The sequence below is a fragment of the Coturnix japonica genome, chromosome 12, assembly GCF_001577835.2.
Source record: "Coturnix japonica isolate 7356 chromosome 12, Coturnix japonica 2.1, whole genome shotgun sequence".
NCBI lineage: Eukaryota > Metazoa > Chordata > Aves > Galliformes > Phasianidae > Coturnix > Coturnix japonica.
In genome coordinates this window covers 12,680,641-12,697,532 of record NC_029527.1, presented here as the reverse complement: position 1 = coordinate 12,697,532, position 16,892 = coordinate 12,680,641, and the positions used below count along the sequence as shown (strand labels likewise).

General features: G+C 44.8%; 1 protein-coding gene across 1 annotated transcript in view; it reads left to right on the top strand.

The window, feature by feature from the left end:
• The first annotated feature begins 13,258 nt into the window (after window positions 1–13,258).
• TAFA4 (TAFA chemokine like family member 4) overlaps window positions 13,259–16,892 on the top strand; it is a 67,635-nt gene continuing 64,001 nt past the window's right edge. The window contains exon 1 of the mRNA XM_015874840.2: window positions 13,259–14,113. The gene's annotated coding sequence lies outside the window, so the exon portion shown is untranslated. The remainder of the gene's footprint in view (window positions 14,114–16,892) is intronic.

Here is a 16,892-nt window from a genome sequence, read left to right as displayed (position 1 = left end):
CTGTGCTAGAACTCACTAAATCAAGCGGTCAACCATATGCCTGAATGCGTGGTGAGAGGCTGCGGGGACTTCATCCAAGGGTAAAATGTCCTGCCAGCATTCACTGCTTTCTGCAAATTCGAGTGCAGTGTCAGTGGTTGATATTGACATTAACCAACATATTCTTCAGTCTTTATGGCTTAGTATTATAGGGATGAAAACAGTAATTTGGTTTACGAGCTTTATGAATAGTCCCTAAATTATCTTGGCAGTCAAAAGGAGTTCTGGTGAGTTGATGGGATTTTGCCAATAAATCCTCATTTATGAGGACTGAGGGTCTAAAAGAGGGTCTGGGCCATCCCAGCCTACCAGGAAATTGGAACTGGAGGGAATCTTTGGGACTTTCTGGGCTGTTTGTTCGTTAGGCAGGGTGCAGTTTTGGGCTATACATTCCTAACAGGCTATAGGAATTTTGCTCTTATACTACTGTTGCTACTCCTGATTTTTGTCTTGGGATTATTGAATTCAGATTTGGCACTCGGTGAATGCTGCCAGTCCTGAATACTTCCAGCACTGCAGTGTAATCTGGTGCTGGTTTGGATGTACAGAATAACTTAGAGACATACATGTCTTTGTCTTACCTCAGAAGCCTTTAAGATGTGCTTATTTATTTGTTTTTCTTATGTTCTGCAGAAGTTGAGTAAGTGTGAGGGGTGATTTACAATGGGGAGGTGGTAAATCAGGGCTGTTAGGAATGCATTTATAAATGCGGTTTCATTCTTGCTGTTAATATATCTGGTTCTACCATTAATGGGATTGCTCTGGGTTTATGATCTCTCCTGCTTAAAAAAAACAGAGGAAAATTAAAGGAAACATTCTTGAGAGCTTTTTATCTAGGTGAAATGGCAGAACACAAGGGGAAATTTTTCTTTGGTTTCAATACTGAAGAACTGTTTCCATTTCCAGTGTTTGCAGTGAAGTTGTGCTCTCACTTCCATTCCTCTGAGCACGTCTAATGGTTTGGGTTCTTATATTTGTTTTTAGGCTGTGGGTGTGATTTCCAGGTGTTTCCTACATACTTCAGCAGTAGATGGCACCAGAGCCCTTTCAAAGTTCTCCTGGCTCTGTGAAGGGATTGGAATTTCAGATGCAAAGAGTCAGCTCGCAGAGGAACACAATGAAGCAATTGCTCCCGCAGGTGATGATTTTGTTTTTCCCTCCTGTTTGTGGAAGGGAATGCCTGGAGAAAATAATCTAGGGAGATTTTAGGTGTTAGCAGTGGATTGCTCAGATGTTCTGGTAGCCAAATATTTTTTTTTCAAATTTTCTAGAAGCCAACTTGGTGTTGGAAGAATAATTATATCTCATTTTCCTTTTAAAGTAGGCTTTGTGCCCCAAACAGTGCTTTTTAGCAGTGGACACAATCCCTGCTCTGATGCAGCCTTGGGTTTGCATTGGCACAACCCACTCATGCCATGCGTTGTGCATCTTCTGCCACCTCATTACTTCTCCCACTGAGCCCAGTGAGTGTGTGTGTGCATGCACACATCTGGCACCATTGGAAATGCAGACCGCTGACGCTCAGAAGACTGTAATAAATTGCCAATAGTTTTTATTTTATTTAAAATAACAGTTACTGTGAGGGCTTTGTGCCGGAGCTGCCCTGCCCTCAATGTGCAGCTCAGGCTTTGTAGTATGCCAGGGAGGAGGGTGCGAGTGCAGCAGTGATGGCGGTCGGACATCATTCATTACCCCATCAAGGACTCGGTGCGTCACTCAGTGAACAGGCGTGTGCATTGAGCTGACAGCTCCCAATTGTTTCTTCACCAATTACCACGCCAAAGCCTTGATAGTGTAATGAAATATGCCTCCTACCTATCACTTCATCTTTGTCAAACTGACTGGCTGCTCTTAGTGTGTTATGACTGCACGAACTTTAACAGTGTCAGAAAAATAAGCAAGCTTGTCTCCCATGTAAAAGGATGTGAGCCTCAGAGACAGCATGGGTGCTATTAGATAAGGGCAGCTGAGTTTGGATGGGAACACGTGCAGGGGGAAAAGCCCTCATGGAGCAGCTGAGGTCTCAGTTCTGCCTTGGGGACCCAGCAGAAGATGAGAAGCATAGGAACTTTTCTTTTGCTGGACACTCTTATACCTAGTAAAGTATTCAGCATCTCTTATCATTTATTTATTGTGGTCTGACTTGGTCTAAACTATCAGTCCTCCTGCTTCTGTCCTTCTACCTGTGCACTCTCTGATGCCTCTTAATTCATAATTTAAGCAGTCTGGGTTCTCCTTTACAAAACTTCCTCCCAGCACCCCCAGTTCCTCCGTCTGAAATGCAGAGGGCTGCCCTGGTGGAGGTGTGTGTGGAGCACCAAGAATTCTCCACGTTGTCATTAATTCCAAAGCTGGATAATTGTCAACAGGGAGAACTGCAGCTGAAAAATACATTTGTGCCTTTGAAAGCTGAGCGGTGTTTGGGTTTGAGTTCTCACAAGCAATCTATTTGCTGTTTGTTCTCAGCGCTGCCTTCCCTGGTGAAGGAGAGCTGTGTGTTTAGTTCGGTGCAGACTATTAAAACATTTCATTAAAAAGAAAAAAAAAAGTAAGTTAATTAAATTAAGAGGAACACAGACCTCCTTCTAATGCCCTTGGTTGCAAGGCTTTCCCAGACATTAGCTGTTCAGTGTTTTTAATGTTCGACCTAAAGGAAAATTTGGGAGTATCAGATCTCTTAATGCATGCTTCAAAGAAAACACTTTGTATGGTATGTAATAAATCAATCATTGCTTAATAACCATAATGTTTGCCTTTCGAGTCGGGACCTCGTGGGTAAGATGAGGATTTAAGAAAAATAATTGACAGCTTTCAGCTCATTTAATGTTAAACTGTTTTATTGATCAGATTTGAAAGCATTTAATATTAGTTTCATGCAATGACATCAACTGAGGATGCTGCTATCACTTTGGGAGCAATAGCTGGAAATGCAGACCCTGTCTGTGGCAGAAGCTCGATCTCAGCAGCAGGACTTGGCTTTCTCCTGCTCAGGACAGGTGTCTGTGCATCTCTGTTCTGTTACTCATCTCCACTCGGAGCTGACCATACCTGGAGGTGTTCAGGAACTGTGGAGATGTGGCACTGAGGGACATGGTTGGTGGGCATGGGCTGGGTTTGGACTTGGTGATCATAGTTGTTATTTCTAACCTTAATGATTTAATGTTCCCTTCCTATGCCATGCGCTCAGCCCCTGGGACCCATTGGACTGGGCAGAGTTCACAGCTAAACTTTGGTCCCTTGGGAATGGAGCCTCTGTCCCTGGGCTGAGCCCTGCCGAAAGCTGCTGCGAGTTGCTAAGAGACAGCTTGTCACTGTGCAGGGCAGTAATCAGCTGCATGCAGGTAATTAAAGACACAACTGCTTCATCATTAACCCTTTGTTGATTTAAAAAGTATATATTAAATTTAATACCTTCCTCTCTATAGTCCAAGCCAGCAGCACAATGCTCCTCATGCATCCACATCCATCAGGTGCTGTCTGTGTGACTGTTCCTCCTTTGTAGATGGCTTCCAGAGGCTCTGTCTCGTGCTTTCACCATGACCTCACCCTCCTTAGCTGAGTAATTCCTACTGAGACAACACACTTTCCCTGCTGTGTTTGCCACGCTCCCATGTTTCAGCAAGGCAAATAACTCGGGCCGTCTCCCATCACTGATCAGCCTTTTTTGCTCAATTTCTATTTCTTGCTTTATCCAATCCACATGTATTTATGTACCTTGTGCCCTTTTACTGCCTGCCCATTTTTATTGGACTTCCTCATTGTCCATGCTGTTGGGCTTTCCTGGCAGGGCAGTGGATCTCAGTGCTGTTTCTTCGGGCCAGCTGTCGCTTCTCTCCTTACCTTTACCCAGGACATCCACATGCATCGCTTCAGCTCTGCTCCTCACCTTCTCCGCAGCTTTTAGTTTTAATGCACTCAGTCTTGCTGTTTTCCAGCCTTCCCTCTCCTAAGCTAAGGTGACCCTCTTCTTGCATCTTTTTCCCAGGGCAGAGAGCCTGCAGCTGCAGGCCTGTGGGGTTGTTTTGCCATCAGCACTGCTCGCCAGGCAATCAGCAGCAGCTGCCCATCCTCCACTTGCCCCTGACGAGCAGTGCGCAGTCATTACCCAAGCACTGGAGATCAGGTTTTGGCTGCTGTTAATCCCCACCCAATGAGTTCAAACCTGAAGACTGCAGAGGAAGGGTTTCCTGCTGATTCACCAGTTTGGAGACCTGCCCTTGGGTGGGATTTTTCATTTTTCTCCCCCTTACAAGCTCCTCGTTATGGAGCTTAGGGTTGTAGCAGAAAGGCTTTCCCTAATGGCTCCTGTTGCTGACTTCCTGCCCGATTTGGTGTAGGGAGATGCTGTGGAGTTGATGTTGGGACGGGAATGAGGTTCCCTGTCCTACACAGCTGAACTCGGGGCTGTGATTTAGAGCCGTGATTTAGAGCCATTCACCACCACCAGAAGCACCTGTAGAGACTTTATTCCTCAGCCCCTCAGCTGAATCACAAATGACAGAACGAGCTGAAGATGTAATGACCCTTGAGGTAGGAGAAATTATTTACCAAACCATAGATAAGACAACTGTTATCTCCTGTATTGTGTTTCAGGCAACCAATCTATTGCAGATGTTACCATAGCCATGCTGTTTAATTTAAAACTGTCCTGCATTCCTTATGTCTCAAATTCTTTTTCTGGGAAACAAAATCCTTTCATAACCTAAATGCAGCACAGGAGATGAGAATGGCTGGTTTGTGGATGTATGTGGCCATTCCAAGGGAGCTTTATGTAATTGTTTTTTAAATAGAAATGCTTGCTCTGTTTGTATTTTTTTTTCAGTCTGGTTCATCCTGGTTTTGTCGGCTGCCATATGTTTTCTGACATATGCTCCTTGTCTAGCAATACAAAGCTACCGAGACTAAGAAGCCTTCGTTAATTTGTAGCAGGCTGAGTAAGAGCTCCTCTCATTGTACTAATTTTGGGGACTTGGCAGCAGATATAATATAATACAGGGATTATGAAGGAGTTCTTACCAATGGTTTCCTGGAATAATAGTCTTTGTGCATGGGTCAAAAGGGCAAGGATTAACAAAACTGTTGGTAATCAGAGACAGAAGACCAGCCTGCTTACCTTTAGCTCTTAAAATCCCTCTCCTAAAAGAGGAAGTGATGCTGGTGTGGAAAGCTTTGCTGTTGTTCTGAATTGGGCATGGTTCCTATCCCCCAAAACTCATTCATTTTGGACAAACCCCTGATGCAAATATCAGCAATCCTGAGCTATCCTTCCCGTGACCTGTCAGTGCTGTAGAAATGGGTGCATTCTGTAAAATGATACTGCTTGGTGGCCATCGGTCACACACTAATGGAGTGGCAATCAAAGCTGTCAATGAAAATGATCTACATGCGAAGGCTTGATTACGTACTTCTGTGCTAAAGGATTTTCAAGTTTTAATCAGTTGGCATTAACGGTGATGCTCTTGCAGTTGATCGTGGAAAGAAAGCAGCCGCTGATTGTACTAAAAGCATTAAGTGACCTCTGCTAATTAAAAGACAACGTCAATGCAGCTGAGTGGAGTGCCTGGGTCTTTAGATGAACATGAAATGAAAAATCAAAGAGTTTGGAGGAAGTAAATGTGGTAAAGGTAAGGGCCCTGTTTGTGGAAACAGCGGGTCATGTTTCAGGAAAGATTCTGAAGTCCATTAATGATATCCAATACACCATATACAAGCAGTGTGTTGAAGAAGACCAGCCTTCCTCCCCAGCTGCAAGACATCTTCTCTTGCTTTACCTTGGCTGGGGCACTTCACTTGTGAGCTAGCAAATCTCTGTTGTCCATAAATAAGCCAAATGCATTTTCTCACCAATACATGTCACCTTTTACATGACCCAGACGCTCGGTGTTAAGTTCTGTGTTAGGTAATGATGCAGTCAGTGTCTACATATGCAGTCTTACTTGCCTTCTGCATTAATCTCTGTGTCTGGGAGAGAAAACAGAACAGGTACAGTAACTCTATACAGGCACATCCCTTACTCATTGGAGACTCTAGATGGGCTGTTATTTTCAGTGTTTTTAAGAGTCATATCTCTACCTGTAGGTATTTTGAAGAAGCTGTTTCTTTAGAAAGCCATACAATAAAATAAATACTTGGCATGGAGACTCTTGGAGTGTGTGATGAATATTTTAATAGTTAAAACTCTAGCCAGAGAGAAACAAAATGATTTAGTGCTCTAAATAAATCTCTTTGTGGCTTTTAATGTGCAAGAATGGACAACAATGGCTGTAAAACTTTCCGCCGTACTTAGGTCTATGCCATAGTACACTTTGTGTACGTTATATCCGCAGCAGTAATGGTCTGTTATGTCTTTTTGGATGCTGAGAGAGGGTATTAAAACAATTTTTCTCCTCCAGCACTTTGCATAATAACCTTTAGGTATTGAGCCGAGAGTTCAGACCATTGGTCATGGTTGCAGATGTTCATCCTCAGCACCTTTGGTCTCAAGGCTGTGGCACTCAGTAATTCAGAGCTTTTGAATCCTGTGCCTGGAAGTGGAAATTGGAGATAGGGGAGTCCTGGGAATGCTGCATGCAGGAGGGCCAAAGGTTCCTGTACAGGCAGCACCTGTTGTAGGGACCTCTTCTCTCATGTGGCTACAAAGTATCTTGAGACTGCAACAAGTTTCAGGCTGAAGTGGATGTTTTGTTGTGTCACAGCTTAACATTTCCATGTCCTCCCCCTCTCCTATCTCTCAGTCCTATTTACATAATTTGGAGTCCTCTGCGTGAACAGGAGTCTATCAGGGTTACTTCTTGCAGTAAGGCTGACTCTCTAGCAAGTCTTCCTGCTAATTGAATTGCTTGTATTTTCTTGCTTTTATAGTAATTCCGGTTGCTATAAGTAGTGAGTACAGTTGCTGAAACGATGGTGCCAATGTAAATTATTAAAATTACATAGAATCATAAAAATGCATTGAGCATAAAAAGATACAGAACGAGGCAGCATGACTGGAGCTTTTAAGTTACTTCAGAACATTCTCTAGTATTTAGGATACAGACAAGCTATGTCCCAAATACAGTCATTTTGTTTGTCTTCATGTATTTTCCAAAGTAACATATTTGGATGCCTCAATTTTTAGGCTTCCCATGTACCTTGATGAAAAGGGTCTGCTAATGGTTTGGGGTTTTGTTGTAATTTTGGAAAGCATCTGGGGTTGGATGCTCAAAAAGCGTCCAAAATTACAAGTCACTTCTGAATATGAATGTGTGACGTGGGATGTTTATAACAAAGATGCAAGGAAGAAATTTAACTGGCTACAGTTGGCTCTGCACCTGATCTATATGTTCATAATGTGCATAATGTCTATTCTTAATGAAATGGAGGAGTTATTGAGAATCAGTGAATTAAACTAAGCTTTTGTCACCCGCTGGCCCTTTAGCCTCACAATAATAAAACAAAATGTTCCAGTTTTCTCCTTCTTGTGGCAGGTGCTCAGGGAGAAGATATAGGAAGTGTCATGAGAAGTTGGAGAGAAACACGAAGCAGCACAGATGTAAGGTTGGTCTCGTACGGGGGAGAAAAAAAGAGTACAGTGCATAATCTCAGCCCTTGATGGAGAAGATATGGTGAAATGTTGACTCTAATTGCCATGGGACACAGATTAGCAGATGGTCCCATGGATAGACTGCTCTCCATGTCTATAAATAGCACAAGTTAATTTATGCAAGATCTTTCTTTTCTTTTATAGCCATCTCCCAGTGTGTCGATATCTTTCTGGCGAGGAAGTACCAGCTCTGGAGCTAGAATGCTGGTCCTGTCTAAAGCCCTGCTATCTCGTGATTACGTTACAGCAAAAAAGCATCTGATCAAGTGACTCATGATTGAAAAGACAGGCAGTGACAGCCTGATCCGAATGCACCTTCATTTCAAAAATAACTATCGGGTATCTGCAAGTCAGCTGGAATAATAGCAGTGAGAAGCGGAGAAGGCAGCACGGCTCCAAGCGGGGTCAGGGAGCTTTCGTGCCATTCCCCATCTCACACTGCCCCAGTGGTGTTTTGCTTTGCAGATCTCTTCTGCATCTGGTTTCCACCTCCCTGCTGGAAGGGCTGAGCCGAAGCTGGTGGGAAACCTCGTGTCTCTAAGCTTGCCTTCACCAAGGCTGGTCAACAGCACTGGTGAGTAAGGAGCTGTAATTAAATAAGGAACAAGCAAAGTTTTTTGGAAGCTTCCTTGTAGGGAGGTGGTTTTTCTTTGTTTCTTTCATTTTTCTTAAGTAAGAGCACTTTCTCTTCTCAACATCAGCATAATATCTGCTAGCTTTGAACAATCCCTTTGTGCACCACCTGGTCAGGTCAATGAACATGTAACAGGGGACTGCAGAGTGAGTGGCTTTTTGCCATCTCGAGCCTAATGCCAATCAAAACCAACCACCAGAAATGTGCATGGGAAGATCCAGGTCCAGGTTCTGCTCTGCGATGAATCTAAACCCTGTTTGGTTCAGTAGGGATATGCTGGATTTGCCTACATGTAATTTAGAGCAGATTTTGGACCCTGCTCACAAGCATTATGTCTTTTCCTGCGGGAAGGAAGATTGTTTGTGACCTTAGTTAAACTAAGCAGCTTTAATCATCGGGTATGGAAACACCAAGACTGGGCTGGGGGTTGGGGACCCAGTCATGAGAATCCTATAATCTTTGGTTAAGTTGTAATGAAATTGTCCAGGATGAGAAGGAAACAGATGGATTCTGATTAATTTCTCACTAGTGTAGACCTCAGCATCCAATGTAACATATGTGGTGAGCAAATGTCACTCATGCCTCCAAAGTGCAGAAAATATCACTATTGTCAGGATATATTCATTGGCATATTGGCTGCTGAACTCCCCAGGGTATAAAGATGCTGTGCATTACATTTAGACCTGAATTAAATATTCAGAGGCAGAGATACCTAACCCGTCCCTGTATGCCTCACTGGTTATCACAGTTGAACTTAATGAATTAAAAGAGGGAGGGGAAGGGAAATCTTCCCCCTCCTTTGTAAATCGTTATTTACTGTGGGAGGAACATCAAGATGGCTTGGTATTTCTGCATTACAGCATTCAGTTGGCTGGCAATAGAGCCTGAGTTAGGAAAAATAATGCAGCTTTGAGCTGTAAATGAGCAACTACGCTACTTTGATCTTGTACTGATAGAAATCAGAGCCTGGCTCTGTGTTTGTGGAGTCGCTCTGGTTTCTGTCACTTCTATAATCTATTCCATGTAATTGCATATTTAAAAGAAATGAAGTTCATTTATTGATTGCCACTGTATTGTTTAAGGCAGGTAAACATAAGAGGCCAGAGCTCCTTGCTCTTGTCTCTGTGCCATCTTTGGAAGTTGAAGGAGCTATGCATGCAAGTAAGGCGAGGCCCCATCTGCGCTGAGGAAAGATATTCATTACAGCTGACTTGTCCTGTTAGAATTACTGCCCCAGACTGTTTCTCAAGAAAAAGATGTCACTAAGATATCTATTAGAGTATTTCACTGCTGAACTTGGGAACTGAATATTGAGCAGTTGGGTTCCAGCATAGCCCAGGCTCTGCTGTGGTCTTCCCTTCCAGGCCATCCCCCTGCAAAATCATGCAAAGCATACAATGGCATTTTCTCTTCTGAAAATGAAATCTTCATTAGAAAAATAGAGGGAAAATAGGTACTTTGCTCTCTGTTCTGCTGTGTGTTGCAACTGTGTCTATCTCAATTTGTAGATTTTCCTCTTTCCCTTTGGCAAACACTGTTCTGGCTCACATTATGAGCTGTTTGGTCTTAATGATCTCATTTTTATCAGCTGCATGGACATCTTTTTGGGAAGCTGACACACCTCAAAAGGAGTTTTATCTCCAATTGAGGAAAACGAAGCTGGTAGGACCAAAGAAAGCTGGAGGCAGCCATGTTTGCTGCTGTCACCGAATGGCTGAAGCCCTCTCACTCCTCCCCATACAGTATTTTGTTTTGTTCTAAATTGAAGATGCAGCAAATCTGAGTAATAGCTGGGACTTTGCTAAATGGCACCCATCTGCTGAAGTCATAACCTTCATTTTAATTAAGACCTCTTGTTTTGGAAAGCTTGACCTGAGATTCTGCTTTCTCTTTTCCATCATCTAATTCTCCGACCTGTGCTGGCCTACAGGCCCCTGGCGCCTTGTGAAGCGCAGCAGTATTTTGTTTGACTTCTGCACTCGTTAGAGACAACTAGCAGTCTCTGTGCTTAAACCTTTAAAAATCCTAATAAGACAATCAGACTCTGATTCCTCAGGAAGCTGCTAAACCACTGAGTGTTGGTTTTGCTGAAATTCCTGCCATGGGCTGTTTCCAACCATTTTTGCCTAGTTTTGGCTTAGTTATATACCAGAAGGGATGAGATAACTCATTCATCTGTCAGCTTGGTGAACAAGAGCACTGTCCTTTGTCAGCTGAATACTTCTTCTGTTCTCCTGGTTTTGTTTTTTCCATGCTTCCCAATAATGCCCCACCTGGAGCTACTCCATGAAGCGCTCTCACCAGAGCCAATGGGACAATGTTTCATCATTGCTTATTACATCAAAACTGCACAAAACAACACCAACCCAGTGCTGATCTCCAAAATCACTGAGCAAGGTCAGACTGGCTCTTTATTCCCTGTTTTATCATGTGGCACTGGAGCTTCCTTGAAATGCACGGTCCCCATTTGCCATTGACCAGAAGTGGCGCAGGGACTCCTTGACCCATGAAAGAGGTGATGTTGTGAAACTACATCAGGATATTCTGACCCAGTTTTTGTTGTGTGAAAACCTCAGAGGCTTGAGGTGCCATCCTGGCTAAATGCACGGTTTACTGAATAAACCTACACACTGCACGGTAGGGCAGAGGCTTTTGTAGTTAACCAGGAAGGCTTGAAGCCATAAGAAGCAAAGCTAAGGAAAGAAATGAACTCGTAGGGAAGCTAAAATGGTGGGTGTGAAGATTTTTATTAATGAATTGCAAAGCTGGGGAGAAAAGGAATATACAACCGAAATAGAATTGTCTTGTGCTTAAAAATAGTCCCACAAATGAGAGTAACTGAGATCCTACCCAGCCAAGTGAAGCCATTTCCAGCCTGCAGAATGTGGAGATCAGGACCTGAGCACGTGTTGCCTTTGTTCAGATGGAGCACCACACGTGGCATTCCCAGTTGTTGCTCCCTGCGTGCTGCAAACTGGTGGAGATATTAAACTGGGGCGTAATGATGAATGAAACTGAGGGACGTGCCTTGATTATCCCAAGTTTCTAATGTATAATTGAATTATTTTGGTAAGTATATTTCAAGCCCTTTGATTTCTGGCCTCTGTTTTTAATTACTCAGCCCCCTCTTGCCCTTGTGCATTATTATGCTGTTCATTAGCATTCAGTGAGACTACAGAAGTTTGACTTCTGAATAAAGTAGCATACGAAAGAGAAAGGATGCTTTTTATCTTACCACTTAATAATTTAAATGGAGCTCTTTTCTTTAATCAATGTTTAATACTACAATAGCTGTTTATTTAAACTGCGGATTGCCTAATTTTGCAAACAAAAAGGAGAGGAAGGATAAACACATTTAGGAATAATGAGCTTTGTAACTATTGTAATCTTCAAAAGATTTAAAATATCTACAGCACTTATCACGTCGGTTCATTTCAATGAGACGGTACCGTGGGCCTGGATGTATCTGTATCATTTATGCAGTGTTAAGCAGTACAAGCCTATTTTATATTTGCAGGAAGCAGAAAACCTTGCTAATTGCAAAACTGAAAGCTACTCAGCAGCGTTAATATTGTTGGCATGACCGCCAGCTGCGATGATTAGGATGTGTGACAGAGGGGGAGATAATTTGATCACAGGCCTGGGGACTGGGAGCTCCTGCATCCTGTACCTACAAAGGAAAATATGGGGAGAAAGGCTGTGGGGTAGAAATCCAGTGGGGATGCGCTGGGTGTGTGATGCTTTTTCTATGTCATCAGCAAAATATGGCTCAGTCATTATGGGCTGGAGCAGGGAGCCTGAGCCATGGCAAGGTCAGGGGGATCCGCAGAGCCTGACATAAAAGAGATGGACTAAAGCTCTCATCCCTCTGCTCAGCGTCCTCATCTGTAAAACAGGAATTGATCAGGGATATCTTGAGGATTTAGAGATATCTGGAGACCGCTTTGGAGGCATTAAAACTAGCGAGCATAATATCTGCATTTCAAAGTACTCTTTGGACATCACTTAATTCATTTTGACAGCAGCCCTGCACAAGAAATGTGGCCGTCTCCATTGTCTGGATGGGATAACTGAGTCCACAACCAGCCCGAGGCAGATGGGGAGGAGAGCTGATTGCTGGGGGCACCAGGACAGGGGAGCAGTGAGCTCCTGTCTTCAGCAGCTCAGTTATAAAAGCACCTGTGGCCGGCAGCCTGCTCTATCCACACATGCTGGGGGTGTTGATCCCATGTAATCCCCACCTGACGACCTGGCCAGGCTCTTTTCAACAAATTATTCCCCATGGAGCAAGACCTGACCTTTTTCTTCTGATTTGTATCTCCTGCCCCCTAAATCCTTCTCTCTGCTGCCAATACTCTCTTCCTTCCTTCCCTCCCCCCCCCCCCCCTTCCCTCCCCCCTTCCTTCCTTCCTTCCTTCCTTCCCAACCTACTTCTCACAATCCTTTGTGCAAGCTTGAAGTTCCTTCTCTACCAATTTCTGCCTCCTTTTTGAGGCAGAGGGGTCTGGGGTAAAGGCTGGGAGTAACTGCGTCAGGAGCAGTAGGCAAAGGGATGGTAGCTCTGTGGGTAAGGACTGAGACTGAGAGAACTGACCTGATGCTGTGGGCTCTTCCCTGTTATTTTGGCTCGTTTGTAAGCCCTGTTGACTTAGGAGAGCTAAAATGGGTTGTGCTAATATGGGATGAGGGAGAGCTAAAATGGGTTTTTTGGACCCTTTGTTTCAGGCTGAATAAATGTATCCAAGGTATGAGAATCTGCTGCTGGGTTATTGATTCATAATGAGCTGTGGTGTAAAAGCTACAGAGATTTTTACAGGTTTTCAAAAGCATGCTTAAAAAAGTTGCAAGTGGCCAACTTGGAAGGCAAATATGCAATTCCAAATCTATAGCAGATGAGTGATTTCTGATAATAAAAGTAGCCTGCCCTGTTCCACAAAGCATATATTCAGTGGTTCTTCCTATTTAAAGAATGTTTGTTCTAGATGATGATTTGCATTACAGCAGCACTTAGTCTGATCCTGGCTGTGTTCCCTGCCATCGCATTAAGCTCTACAACCACTTATTGCGAGACGGTGTCCTCCCTCATATTTAAGCACCTGCCTCCCGCTGTAGCGCGTATTGGGATATCGCTGGCGAAGCACGCAACGGGGCTGCGGGAGGAGCGGAGGCTGCAAAGTGAGTTGGTGAAGGCTGCACAGAAAGTCAGTGGCAGAGCAGGGGGCAGGCTCCGTTTCCCAGCGTGCTGGAAAGCATTGACCCTGGCTTCGCAATCGCTCTTTCACTTTTTCCATTTGAACTAAATTCCCGAGCGTGATGATTTATTGATAACTCGCAAGACTGTGGTGTCCGGAGCCGCAGTGACCAGATCCGTGATAAGAGGAGAGGGAGGTTGATGGCCCTGACCCTCCTCTCCCTTCTCAAGTTGCGGCTGTCTCCGGAAGATGCTGCGGGTTGAAGAAACGTCTCCTTTCTCCTCTTCCTCTCTCTGCTGGACCGCGGTGGGGCTCAGCTGAGGTCCGGGCTGCGCTACAGCTCCACGCCCGAGCCCAGCGGGGCGGGCAGCTCCATCTCCGAGCAGCGCAACCTTTCCGGCAGCGTGCCGGCCGCCCTGCGCGGAGACGCACTGCGAGAGCCGCCTGGAGAGCGGGGGGAACCCCGGCACCGGGGGAGAAGTGGAGGGAGGGAGGCAGAGAAAGGAGAGCCGTGATACCGCGCTTCCTCCCCGCCCGCCTCTGAAGAGGAGTGGGAGGGTTGTTCCGAAAACACTCAGAGCCGCCGCTGATCCGGTGCGGAGCATCATCCTGCCGGCAGCTGGAGGGCGGTGCGCTGCCCGCTGCCCTCCGGAGGCTCGGAGCCAGGTAGGCGGCGGAGGGAGCTGGGGGGTTAGAGCACCGGCACAGCGCGTCCCGCACGGGAGGCAATGGGGTAACGCTGGAGAGCTCGGCTTCACCCACAGAGACTTGTTGGGATCGGGCTCCCCCGGCCCGCAGGCTCAGTGCCAGGCAGCGGGCAGCCTCCCGGCTTGGAGAGGCTGGGATGGGATGTTAGCGCTTTAGAAAGGGTCGCTGCGGGCTGGGCACGCTCTGGCAGCGAGAGAACGGCTGTGGGAATCACGCTGAAAGTATTCCTATTATACTGAAATATAAAGGCGTATTGCTGTGTGTGAAACTCATTTACAGCCATAGTTACTCCGGTGAATCCAGTGACTCGGATGGCACTGGCTGTCGGGCAGCTTGCTTTGCAGTTATCACTCTTACTTTGGGGTTGTGTTCTGTTTCCCTTTTTAGGGAATTTTAATTTCACTACCAGTTTTATAGCTTCTGAAATACTTTCGTTTCCCAGATCAGGTGGTTTCTCATCGCTGTACTTTTATCTTTACAAGCGGGAGGGCTTGAAGATTTACTTTCTTTAAAATGGAGCTCTAATAGAGCTCCCACTCCTTTCAGTGAGGTGTGTGTTATTTCCTGACCCCACCAACTTCTGTTTGACAAAAAGGAAAAGCTGAAAATTATCATTTTGAGGATGCTACTTTCCTTGTTTCAACAAGTTGCTTTGTTCTCTGATCCGGTAATGTTCTCTCAAACTCGAGTTTGTCATCGTTAGGTAGATGATGTGGTGATATGTGTGATGTTAAACCTGCAGTCACTGGGGCATGGGCATGACATCATTGACAGCCAATGAGGGGATGGTTTTGATCACGTACTGACCCAAACTGCCTTCCAAACTGATGTGGTGATCCTGCTCTGCCCTGATGGTGTAACACAAGTTTAGACATACAGGGTTGTATGGATGTACCCTGGCAAGGTTTCATTGTTCTGCTCTGTCTTGTGCTCTTTGAGATAGGCACGGTTCATTAAGCAGGCACACGTGTATGGTTAGTCTAATGGATCAAAGGTTTGGGAAGAGTTGGAAATATTAATTTCCTGATGTTAACAGATACAATGTGGATGAGCTGCTTGTTGGCAGAATACAAACAACCAAAGAGTTCTCAGGCTCTGTGGCAGGAAGACTGCATGGGCAAATGTGTGAGAGCACACAGAGGCTGTACCTGTACAAATTGCACCTTATCACTTGGAGCAGAGCTGCTCATGTGAAGGTGGGCATAGACACAGCGCTGGAGGAGTAAGGAGGGAAACCATGCAGCCAGGTGGGTGCTGCTGGAGATTGTGGGGGCCGGGCAGCCTGTGTCCCCATACCATGCTGGCAGGTTCTGCTGCGCTTTTGCCTTCACCCCAAGACCTGGATGTCCAAGTGCCACCAAGGTCCAGCAGGGCTGAAGCTCTCAGCCTCTGATCCTGCTGTGCTGTTTATGGTGGCTTAAGCTCAGCTGTCTAGGGTAGCTTTTGCAGAATCACAGCACATGTTACCAATCACAGCCTGCCCCCTGGAATGGACATTTCTGCTTCTGTTAACCTTCATCATTCTGCAGCAGATTCGTTCAAGTTCCCTGCAGGTCAGTGGGGGTCTTCAGCACTGGCTGCATGAAACATATGTCAGTATCACAGATACTTGCACACAAATCATGTGATTATCAGTTTATTAACTATTTTCTTCTAGAGTTCTTACTCTCAAACATAACATTTCAGTCCAGAGTGTTTTAAAAGAAGTTTTAAAATATTTCTTTTTGTATGTAGTTATGTGTGCACACAGAGAAACTCTCTTATCTGTGCCTTTGCATAGATAGCCATTTGTATTGAGGGAACCACGCAGAAGATTAGCAATAAAGCAGACGTTTCTCAGAGGTACACGTGATTCTTACACCTCTGATGCCAATAAAATGTGACAGGATACATCTAATGAATTACCTTTTAATCAGAAAGCAGTAAACAGGCCATACCTGGATTAGGGGAGTATTAAAATGAGAAGAATGTTAGTGCCTTTTGGTATCCTGTGGCACATTTTTACCAGCTAGGAAATAACATGGGCTACTGCAGAGAGAAAAGGTCTCTAGAGAACTGTAATGATTTTCATCTGTGTGAAATAGATTTTTCTAAATGCTGTTACTTACTATCTCATGTTTAGATGATGCCGTAGCAGAATTCTTTTCTTTCTCCTAATTTCACACCTATGCTTACTATTATTTTTTGGAATGACTTCAGTGCTGGCACAAGGTAAAGGTTTGATGTATCCCAGTAGCTAAATGCTCTTAATTGCATAAGAAAAACACATGCAGAATGATACAAGAAGCTTAATGGTAGATTTCAGTCCAGTTCTGAACAGCTTTTCTGCCTCACCAGGGTGCAGATATGGTCTGGTCCATGACCATGTATTTTGTGGCACTTCTACCAACTATCTAGAAGGCTGTCCCAGTTCTGGTAATTCTGGGTTATGGCTGAAATTGCATGGAAACAGATTGATATCTGCTCCTAAGAATTAAATCCAGCAGTTCTCCAGGTCATATGTCTGACCAAGGAAGCGTTCCCTGATATTGCCTCCCAGATATGACAGGTCTGGGTTAACTGTGAACTGGCAACCAGTTGGAGGTACTTGTGAGGGGCAGCTCTTGGTCTCCCCATGCTGATCAGTCCAAGGCCAACACCTGCTGCCCTTGCTCAGGCAAGATGACCAGACTGGGCTTTGAATGGAAAGGGCAGAATTCGGCCAGCACTACTTAAGTGGTAGAAAAAAATGTATATT